The sequence below is a fragment of the Amblyomma americanum genome, chromosome 8 (genome assembly GCF_052857255.1).
Source record: "Amblyomma americanum isolate KBUSLIRL-KWMA chromosome 8, ASM5285725v1, whole genome shotgun sequence".
NCBI classification, from domain to species: Eukaryota; Metazoa; Arthropoda; class Arachnida; order Ixodida; family Ixodidae; genus Amblyomma; species Amblyomma americanum.
In genome coordinates, this window is record NC_135504.1 from 38,913,094 (window position 1) to 38,923,677 (window position 10,584).

The following is a 10,584-nucleotide window of genomic DNA, read 5'->3' on the forward strand; positions in this document are numbered from 1 at the left end:
GGGTAAAGTGTATAAATAAATAAATAAATAAATAAATAAATGTCTCCTTAATGTCTAAAAGCCGTATACCACTTATGATTTTTTTTTCAGTTTTCGGACGCCTTACTGGCACATCGAGTGCAGCAGTCCCCGTAACACACAACACCGGCTTCTTCCAGCTCCCAGATGGCCGTGCTTATCAGGGGCCGCGTTGTCCTTGTCGAGGTCTTGTCCCCAGAAGCTGCAACGAGCCCCGAAGTGGCTGCGTCATGCAGCTCGGGGAACACGCGCATTTATTCCGAACGCAGGCGCCAAGAGTTGCAGTACTAGCGCTGGAGATTTTATGTGCTACCACACCGGCGCGAAGGAAACGGAGATTTCACTCTTGGCTCGGCGAGAAGTCACCGTCATGGGACGTGATCTGCGAGTCGCAGCGGCTGCAGAGTCCGCGCTGTTTATCGACGACCTGGCCTCGTGCTCGCGTCGACCGCATTGCGCGTTTCCGAGGCCGAAGCAGGGAGTGGGCAGTATACATAGGGGAGATCGTAGAGTTACTCAATATCAACCCAGAGGGAAAGCTGACGCCTCCGTCTATACGAGTTTCTTAAACAGCACTTCGTTGACAGTGGGCCTTACAGAAATTTCTTTACATAGTCTACATACTGTTCATAGACTTCTGTCTATAAAGTCGATGGACTCTTTATAGACAAACCCCAGAGAATGGTCTACAGACAATACAAATCCTATAGACAGGAGTGGTAGTAGTAAGCGGTTTATTAAAATAATAATAATAAGGAAAGAAAATATTTTTGCTAGCCCCGGCATCGGCCATCGATACGGTAGCGCCTGAGCTGGGGCAGCGGAACTAAAGGATAGCAGGCAGAATGGAGAAATTAAATGAAAGAGGTGAGGGGACAGGAAGAGAGGTTGAGGGGGAGGGACAGGTAATATACACAAAAACTACTTACACACTAATAGACAATCTATTGATTTATGGCCATACACTTTTAGTAAACTTTTGTCTATAGAAAGTCTATAGACTATAGAAAGGCAATAGAGGCTATAAGAAGTCTTATTGGAGGTTTTATATTTGCCTAATTTTAGCTTTTTAACTTATTTAGCTTATTTTAGCTTATTTAGCTTATTTTATTGAGGTTCCTTATTTAGCTTGGCTAGTGTGGGGCCGGGGACGTAGTTTCTCTCTGAATCGGCGGCTGCGCCGCCAATATATCCTCTGCGCGCAGATGAAATTATTTCAATAGTGTGTTTTTAGCTTCTTTAACGCAAGTGTAAGACCAGTATGGAAACTTTCACAGCATTTATTCAGGGTTTCCCAGGAGTAGATGCTTAATGTACGGTTGAATCCGCAGTTCTTGCCCTACATTAACCAGGCCAAATACGAAACCTCGTCTTCCCGGAATTCCTGCGCTTCTCCAAGATGGATGAAAAGCAACGCTTCCCAGCTTTCCCTGTAGATTTAGTATTATGAAATTCATGGTGGAGATAGTGCTAGGAAACGCTTTTCCGAAGTGTTCTGTGTGGTCATGTTTATCAATTGCAGTATATGGCCTGTGTCGCTCTTGTGCTCTTAAAGGGGGAAATCCTGCAACTCCGGATGTTTCTTATTACTGCGACACGGTTAATTAAGCACTCTCACAGCAAGGGCGGACACGTGAGATAACACAGCGAACCGCTAAGCTGAGCAGTTAATTCCGTTTGACGACAAATAATGACTTACTACAGCGAAGGTTTACAGTATTCTTTTTTTTTAAGGACTCTCTGTTCAATAAAGAACCAATCCACAGCTTAGCGACACGGCAGTACACCGCTGCGTTGCTCCGCTGCTTAAGAGTTCAGAAGCGTGTTTAGACGTGTCAAACGTGCCTCGCTCATAATGTAGTTGTTGTTGTCCTCTGTTGGGGTGCCACATACCCACAGTGGGGAATTGGCCAGGGTGCCTTGTACAGCCAAACAGTTGTCAAACATTAGGTATTCGAGGTTGAAATTTATGCTAAACCAAATTGTGAGTTATAACTATCAACGGAGTCGCCCTGACGCAATGATTAATTTACGCGGATAATCACGTGCCGGTTTTAGGACATATCCCCTGGCGCTTGTCCCCAAAGAAGAGGAGAATCGGGACAGAATGTTGATGTTGTTGTTGTTGTTGTTGTTAGCCTATCAAACTATGGAATGTTATTCCACTTTTCGCAATGAAACCCACTTCTTCGTCTTCGTACTGCAGTGGTGGCTTAGTGGCTTGATCATCCGCCTGATGCTAAAGCCACTAAGCCCTGACTCTGATCTTCAAAGCCGCCGGACACCCACTGGTGTTACAATGGGTAGAAGCTTAGGTTTCCTCCTGCCTGGTGCTCTGATCGTTAGCGTTAAATGCTTGGCAGAATGGGTCTTTGATCCATTAGGCTGCCCTTGCCCTTACGTCATTGAAATTCATAATCTTCTTCGTCATCGTCTTCGCGGAAAGCTGGAAGTTTTTATACGGTTTTGTGTGGAGGGCCACTACAGTCTGTGCCTCCGAATTTCATGGGTTCGGATCCCACCGGCGGCATGTGGTTGTTTTGTCTTCTGATTTTATTAATTTTCCATTCGTAAAAACTACAAAAAAATCCCCTATGCTCCTCGGTTTCAGTGACTGTATAATAATGTATGCAACAGTTCAATATATATATATATATATATATATATATATATATATATATATATATATATATATATATATATATATATATATATATATATATATATATATATATATTTGTCTGCTAAGATGCTCTACATTTAGCTGCAGTTCTCGCACAACCCTCCTTTACAAGCCCTTCGCGGTGGCTTTGGCGTTCGGCTGCAGATCCCAACGTCATGGGTTCGATCCTGGTCGCGACTGATGTGTTTCGATGGAGGTGAAATACAAAATTTAAATTTATCCGGAGCCCTCCAAAGCGGCGTCCTCATAGCCCCTGTGTCACTTGGGACGTTAGAACCCCACAATTCACCATTCGCTTATTTTATCTGAAATAGTTTGAGTGCAACGGTGCTAGGCTCAAGAATTCTGCGTCGTAAAAATATGCGGCGAACTCTGAATTTTTGTGAATATCTGTGCTGGCGTGGAAGAGTGTTAGCAGAAGAAAGCAACAGCGTAACACTATTTCTGTGGGAATTTTCCTGAGCGTCTTTGCTACAAGTCCACAACACCGGATGCTAAAAGCACTACGGTGATTGGCACTGTGTGCGCCTGCATGACCGTTGGCTTTACACGAAATCCCACTGAGTAATGTTCAAAGCCTGCCATTTATCAGGCCACCTAATGACTCACGGAAATCATAAAACTTTTGACCATATTCTGACAATTCAAAATTAGCGCGCATATAGCAGCAACTGATTGGATCGCCGCCTTCCCTGCGTTTGTGCGCAAATATCTCACATATTATAACAAGCATTCAAATTAACCAGAAATTTATTATTTAGCGAAAAATATTTAACTTATTATTGCCTTAGGATAACCTTCTTGTAATTTTTTTTAATGTAAATGACTTGCGACTTGTTCATGAAACGAAGCTGGTAGCCAAGCCTCGTACACATGGTGCGCGATTCAATCATGCCGGTTAGTGCTTAACGAGGCATTGCCCGGTTTTTTAAATAGAATACGTAGTTTAAACACCTTACGCAATGGGCTCAGCGGTGGAAGAAGAAAAAAGGAGAGCAGCAGAAGAACTGTAAGCGTCTCGAAACTTATGTAACGCTTGCAAACGCCATTGGAGACGTGTTTTTGTTTAGCGTTTAACTGTCTCGTGTCCTTGTGCGCGCGCTAATTCATGTGCCCACCTTTATCATACGGGCGAAATGTTTAGTTGTTTGTCGTATACTTTCGCGATGGTTGATCTTGATAGGCGGCTGAGACGTTTACTGCGATGTTATTGCTATGCTCTCTACGGAGGCCACCCTTTACAGTATCCCCGACATGCTAGCGGCTCTAGTGGCAAAATATTTGCACTTTTCTTTCCTAAAGCTAGTAAAGACGTGCGCCTGCATGTAGTACGTGCAGCCTGCCGCTCAATTTGACACAGGCTCGAGCGCGTTGCTAGTTGCCTGTGGTCTGCTGCCATGCAGGAAGAAAAAAACTTGAAGCTTAGTCATTAAAAAATATAATGGGAAGAATCATGGGAAATAGGCCCTCACGTGACAAGGCAGCGGTAGCTTTCTTTTATCCGGATTTCGGTTTCGTTCTCTCGCTGTGTTGCGTCAGACGACCAACACGGCTGCGATCGAAATTTGAGTAGCGCACGCAGGCCATGGAGCTTGGAGATTTGTATGTGCCGAGAGGCCAGTGCCTCAGTGCACCCGTGTGTTTCGCGAAGTTCGTCTGGGTTTTCTGAGCTGCGCAATGAAATGCTGCGTGCCGGGATGCAGGAGCCGCACGGAAGAACGCCGTCCTGGGGTTTCGTTCCATCAGTGAATAAATACGCTGCGCTCATTTTTTGAGAAACGAAACTATTGCCGACTAGGGCATGCCTATGTAATGTTGATTACGAAAATCGTTTTAACTTGACTTTGAACAAAACTGACGTTACTCAACCTGAATGTCGATTCAGTTTCACATATCTTGATACGTGCTGCACCTTTCACAACAGGTTTCCAAAAGATCCTAAACTGAAAACTCTTTGGACAGAAGCGGTGGAACGTGACGAAACTTGGACGCCATTGAATGGAACTATGTCTGCTCTATTCACTTCAAATCTGAGGATTTTATGGTTTCAGGTCGGCTGAAACGAGCTGTGCCGTCAATTTGACAGGTCTGTGGAATCTACGTTATCGTGTTTGTCTTCACTTGTGCCCACGATTATTTCAAGCAAATAGTGAAATAGTTATTTTTTCAATAAGTAAAATACACACATATAAATTTGCAGAAACTAGTGCTTCGCCAGGCTACGTCAAAGCTAGGCGCACGTGCGGTGCATTTTTGTTGCTTTACATATATATATGTATCTTCAGCGGCACCGCCACTCTGCTGCGAGGTCACGTTTGACTCTTAAGGTGGTGGTTTTCGAGGGAGCAAAAGTGCGCGCAGTCTCAGGTTTCCACGTCTTGGCTGAGCGCGAACGTACACACTCGATCCGGTCCTCTGCTTTTTGCTAAACTAGCTGTTTGCCTTTGCGTGCTGGAGTTCCTCCGTTCAGAGAGATGAACAAGTCTGAAATATGAAAATAACACTTCAAACAGCCCTCGAAAATGAAATTACCAAGCTGGCTGAATAATATAGCGGAGTTCAAAGCGGGAACCATTGCTCTTGCAACGCGACAAGAATGGCACTTGTAGCATATATCTTAATGTTCGAAAAATGCTGTTCTTTACTGCCATTTGAGCATCTGTATTCCTAATGTCCTGGAATATATACACTGGTTTTATTCGTGCACGAGATAAAACATAAAGACCATCCTCTCTGTTGTATGACTGCAAATATACTTTGCTGTGTACTTGGTTTAATTTTTCTTAATTGCATTCAAGAATAACCAGATGCTATTTTTTTGCAATGGTAAGGCTGAGAGACAGCCGCTGATTTGTGGCTGCATTTTTTTTTAATACAAAAAAAATGCGACCTTAATATGTAATATTAAGTGTTCGTTTCTATAGGCTTTTCTTGATGACAAACGTACGCATTGTACATTTATTCTTAGGCAAGCACTGAAAATTAGAACAGCTTTCTTACTTTTCGTATTGAAACTGAGCAACAGAATGCCTTCCCCTTTAGGCTAGAAGAAAATATATTAGATATTGTGTTTTATTTTTTGCCAGCATTCTCTGGGAGAAAGCACTCAGCCATTGACAACAGAAGCCATGAGCACCTTTCATCGAGATATGCAAACGCCTCAAGATGATACAGTATATATGTTGAATTTTTTTCAATCTCTCTCACTAGGCAGTGCTGTTTAAAAAGAACAAACTCACACCTGCAGTGGACAGGATTCATTTCTTGTGTGCACCCTTACAGGCAGCTTCTCATGTGGCCTCAGAATATATGGACATTTCGGATGAGTCTGTTACTGTGGACGTGTTAAGTGACTTGTCAGCATCGCCAGATACCTTCGTAAGTCAAGCACCTCCAATAACTTTACATCCAATGTAACAGCAGTATGTGCATGTTCATATCCTGCAAATGTCAAGATGTTTGGGTGACCTATTTGCAGTTTATTAAGGGTAAAACGTATGCGTAGTGCTCAAGTCATAGGTCTTACGTCTGGGGCTTAAGGGTTGCTATTACATTATGTCAACGTGGTGGGCTTACGCTTAGGTTACCTCTACTATGTTTTCTACTATGACTTTTGTGTATTTGCGTGCTGTACTTGTTTATATAATATTTGGTCAATATAACAACAGAGTTTATGTTGTTGATAGTTATATGAGCAGCTGCATTCTGGAAGGGCTGCAAAACTGCAGATGCTGAAGATAGCTGCAGGCCATAGTTTGTCGTGGCACTGGGTGTACACAAATGGCCTTTACGATGTTCTTGGAGGGCATACTTATCTGCAAATTTTAGTGGTGTTCAAATGTTGCAAAACGGACCTTTTGAAAACAGTGCAATACCTTAATCAGTGAAGGGACAATTTATTAGGTATCATTAAGTGATTTCGCACATATATGTGTTGAGAAATACCTTTATGGCTCTCTTGCTTACTTGCATCCCAAACTGTGCTGCCAGGAAATCACAATTTTTTTAGTTTAGAAAGGATTTTTCTATGTATTATGCCAATGCCATATTTGTGATGCCATCAGTGTGCCATGACATGCCAAAAGTGACATTTATTCGACCGTAAACACAAAGCAGGGAAGGTAGGCTCAAGTTTTACGAGCATCGCAAGCTCACTTTATTCGAAAAAAGAGGTAACATCTAATTTTCTTCTGTGCACTTCATGGTTTAGGTGTGTTTTTTTTTTCTGTTTTTGCACCAGTTATAGTGAGAACCTTAAGTTGACTACTTTAGCAGAAGAAACTCCTTTGCTTACATGCATTGGGGTCATTTTTTCTCTAGTCAGGCAGTTCAAGGCAGCATGACGAAAGTATGGATGCCTCTTCACCTCCATCCTTGCAAGCTAGCAACATCTTAGAAAGACCATCAACGTCACAATGTGAAATGGTAAGAAGGCATAAGAAAGACCTGTTGCTTGAAACTCTAATCTTTTTTCTATGATCAATGACGGCCCACAGACTCAGAGAGCTTTGTACGTAATTGATTCTTTATATAGTTTGTGTCGTCCCAAATAAAAAAAATTCTTCTGCATCCAAAAGGTTTACTGCTATCTCTTGGTATTGCAACTGTGTTCAGTGCTGTACGTGCTGTACATGCATTGTAGCATGGACAATGTGCTCACACTCAGGCATGCATACCACATGACAGTGTTAATTTTTTTTAAAAAGACTTGTGAACATGTTTTATTTCTGCCCTGGCAGTTGAACTTGCCACTAATAGTGTATTTTTTTAATGCTAATGGTGTGAACAAAAGGGATATTTGAAAGATCTGCATTGAAGAAAAGCAAACACAGATCAGTTAGGGACAATCATGGCGTTTTCCAGAACACACCGTGTTGGAGGCTACAACTCATATGCGGCTTTTCATTTGTAGGCTTACTGTTTTGCCTGTTTCAATGAGTAACTTAAATGCAATGCAGGTTGACTGTGTGATCGTCAATGAAGAGAATAGGACTGTTGGCGCAGGCTACAATGGAATGCCGAATGGACTCAGCGATGACGAGATGCCTTGGGGAAAGTCAAGCGACTCGCCAGTGGAGACTAAATATCTCATATGGTGAGTTGTGCTGGCACTTGCTCTCCTGCAGTTTCTCTTACTGCTTTCAATTGATTCTTGACAGCCTATTATTTATAATATCGTTCTGAAGTTATTTTTTTCCTTGCCAACAATGCCCTGAGGAGTTATTTCACTGAAAGAATGCTACACTTTTGTTGTACAAAATGCATAGAATCCACTTCCTATTTGCTTGGAAATCACGTACTCATTATGACATCTCAAACTCAAATTCTTTTTCTTATTCTTCTTTGTGTGGTGCGTCTTGAAGCAGGGTGCAGCACAGAGGGTGATTTATGCTGTTGTCAAGCATCTGTGCTGCACACCTCGCGATTCCTGCCAACAGCAATCGGTACTCCTGCCACCTGTTGCAAATAACCACAATTAGGCTTATTTAGGCACAGTTCAGAGTACTTTCAATCAGTGGAAGCAGTTAGTCTACCTTGTGTGCTTTGCGTGTTCAGGGAAACAAAAATGAGCTGCCTGAAGTGGGTATGTAGACACGCTTTCTGCTCTAGGGGGTCAAACTTGATCAGGTTTAATTGTAATGCTCGTTATTGTATGAAGCAGCTACTTGAAAAGTGTACCTTCACAATAATGGGCAGCTGGACTAGTCAGTAAGCTATTGTTGTGAATGATATCACATAGCATACAAGGGAGAGGCAGGGCTAACGGATAGCTGTAACGGATAATGGATTCAAAAAGATGCTCTGCCTGCCTTTTTGTCGCATTTGAGCTCCGCAGAGGATGCCATTGGTTTTTTCACCGAGGTTGAAGCGAACGGTGTATTTCCCTTTCTAGACGTCTTGGTAAAACGCAATTGTGAAAAACTATCATTCAGCGTTTTTAGGAAACCCACCAACACTGGGCGTTATCTCAACTTTAGATCCGGCCACCCAGCCTCACATAAGAGATCGGGTGCTGCCACCTTATCAAAGAAGAGCCAACGCATTTGCAGTTCTCCTGAAGACAGGGCAAATAACTTTGACATGGTGCGACAAGAACTTTCGCGCAATGACTACCCGACGTCTTTCATGGCATTAGTCGAAGAACAGCTGTGTCGACCAGAACGTGAAACTGCTGTGTCTCCCCGCTGAAACGTACCACTGTTCCCTACACCCCTGGAATCAGTGAGGCTTTGGCACACAAGAAAACTGTGACATGCTTCGCTCAACGTAAACGACGTTCTTCCAAGAGAAAAATATCCTGTGTGGTCTACAGCATCTCCTGCTCCAACTGCAACTGCGTATACATTGGCGATACTGGTAACTTCGAAAGGTGTCTAAAAGATTGTAAAAACGACGTTAAAAACAGAAAAGTAGATTCCAGTGCTATCGCCGAGCACTCCATATAGAAACAGCACATTATCAACTGGGGCAAGGCATGCATTCTTGCGACAGAAAAGAAGAAATTCCCTCGCCTTCACCTGGAATCTTTGACGATACAAATGACCTGTCACACCATGAACCGAAACTGCGGAAATCTGATAACTGGTTACGCACGCTCCCTGCACCCCCTTTTCAAGTATACATAAGCTTGTGCATCTGCTTCTTGTTTTTACTGTGAACACGGCTCCCATACTGTGGGAGCCGAAATGTGTTTTGTGTATTTCTTCTTTGATGTGGTCGGCGTCTGCAATGTCATGTTTTAAGAAATTACCTTGGGCCCCTCCCAAAAAAATTCCTGGCTACGTGCCTGGCTGGAGTGCAAAAGCAGTCACCGCTGTGGTGGCTTCTCTGCAATGCCTAGATGCAAAAGGGCAAAGCATTAAAAGAAATTGGCAGTGGTTAAGCTCGGCTATGCCGGGATATACGTAGTGAAAGCTAAGGCATAGCTTGGTTAGCCTTCGTTAATCTTGATTGCAAGTCCAGGTTAGTCTGGTTGTCTGGCTAGTTGTTGTCACGCGGTTTGTCGCGTGGTGCGGTGCTACCACAGTGGGAATGCGAGCATGGCGAAACTGCTAGTTCGTGGCCAACAAATCTTTCTCTACAAAAATTGCCCAACGCTGATAGCGTTAGGATCCCTCCCGCACGAGTACTTTTTCTCTTTCATGGATTCATAGGTCATGGAGAGTCTTCGCACCACTACTGGCGCAGTTGTTGAGCAGCTGAACAATGCACCACTGCCCATTCAGGTGGCTGTTTCAAACACAGCCACCGACAGTGCTTGCAAGACCCAGGTGCTCTTCCCGAGCCGCTGTACTCATTTTTGCGCAGCTAGTTCTTCGGGAGGCTATCATATGTCTCGACCAACGAGCTGATGGGCTGTGCCATGGTGCCACGATATACCGATGAAAGAAGCAAGCCCTCTGGCCCCGGAACTTTTGACCAACCGGGTACATAACCTCGCTTAATCACTACGTTCTCTCGTCATAAACATCTGAACCAAATATTCAGAACCCACAATCCCGAGCGAAGGTTGGCGAGCTCTTTCCAGCGACTTTTTCATGCCCGCGCATTTTTCCGCCTCGCGCTCCTGCGTATTTTTGTTCAGATGTGTCTGTCGTTTAGATCAACAAGTAAGGCAGCTGCTATGGCTGCTGCCAGTAATAAGCGTCGCTTCGGCGGTTCAGGAAGCCCCCCTTACACCATTCTACCGAGGGGAATTCCCGAATGCGTCGGCAGCCGGTGGTGGGGCCGAGTCAGTAGGGCTGGCTGAAGAGCGCCGACCTGTGAGCATGAAAAGAGTGATGAAAAGAGATAGAAAGGCTGTGGCTGTTTCAAACACAGCCACCGACAGTGCTTGCAAGACCCAGGTGCTCTTCCCGAGCCGCTGTACTCATTTTTGCGCA

General features: G+C 43.9%; 1 long non-coding RNA gene across 1 annotated transcript; it reads left to right on the forward strand.

Annotated features, from left to right (window-relative positions):
• The first annotated feature begins 3,570 nt into the window (after nucleotides 1–3,570).
• LOC144100219 (uncharacterized) lies at nucleotides 3,571–4,700 on the forward strand. Its single transcript, XR_013307562.1, has 3 exons — nucleotides 3,571–3,710; nucleotides 4,405–4,446; nucleotides 4,626–4,700. It is a non-coding gene; the product is annotated as an uncharacterized LOC144100219 (long non-coding RNA).
• Nucleotides 4,701–10,584: the final 5,884 nt, after the last annotated feature.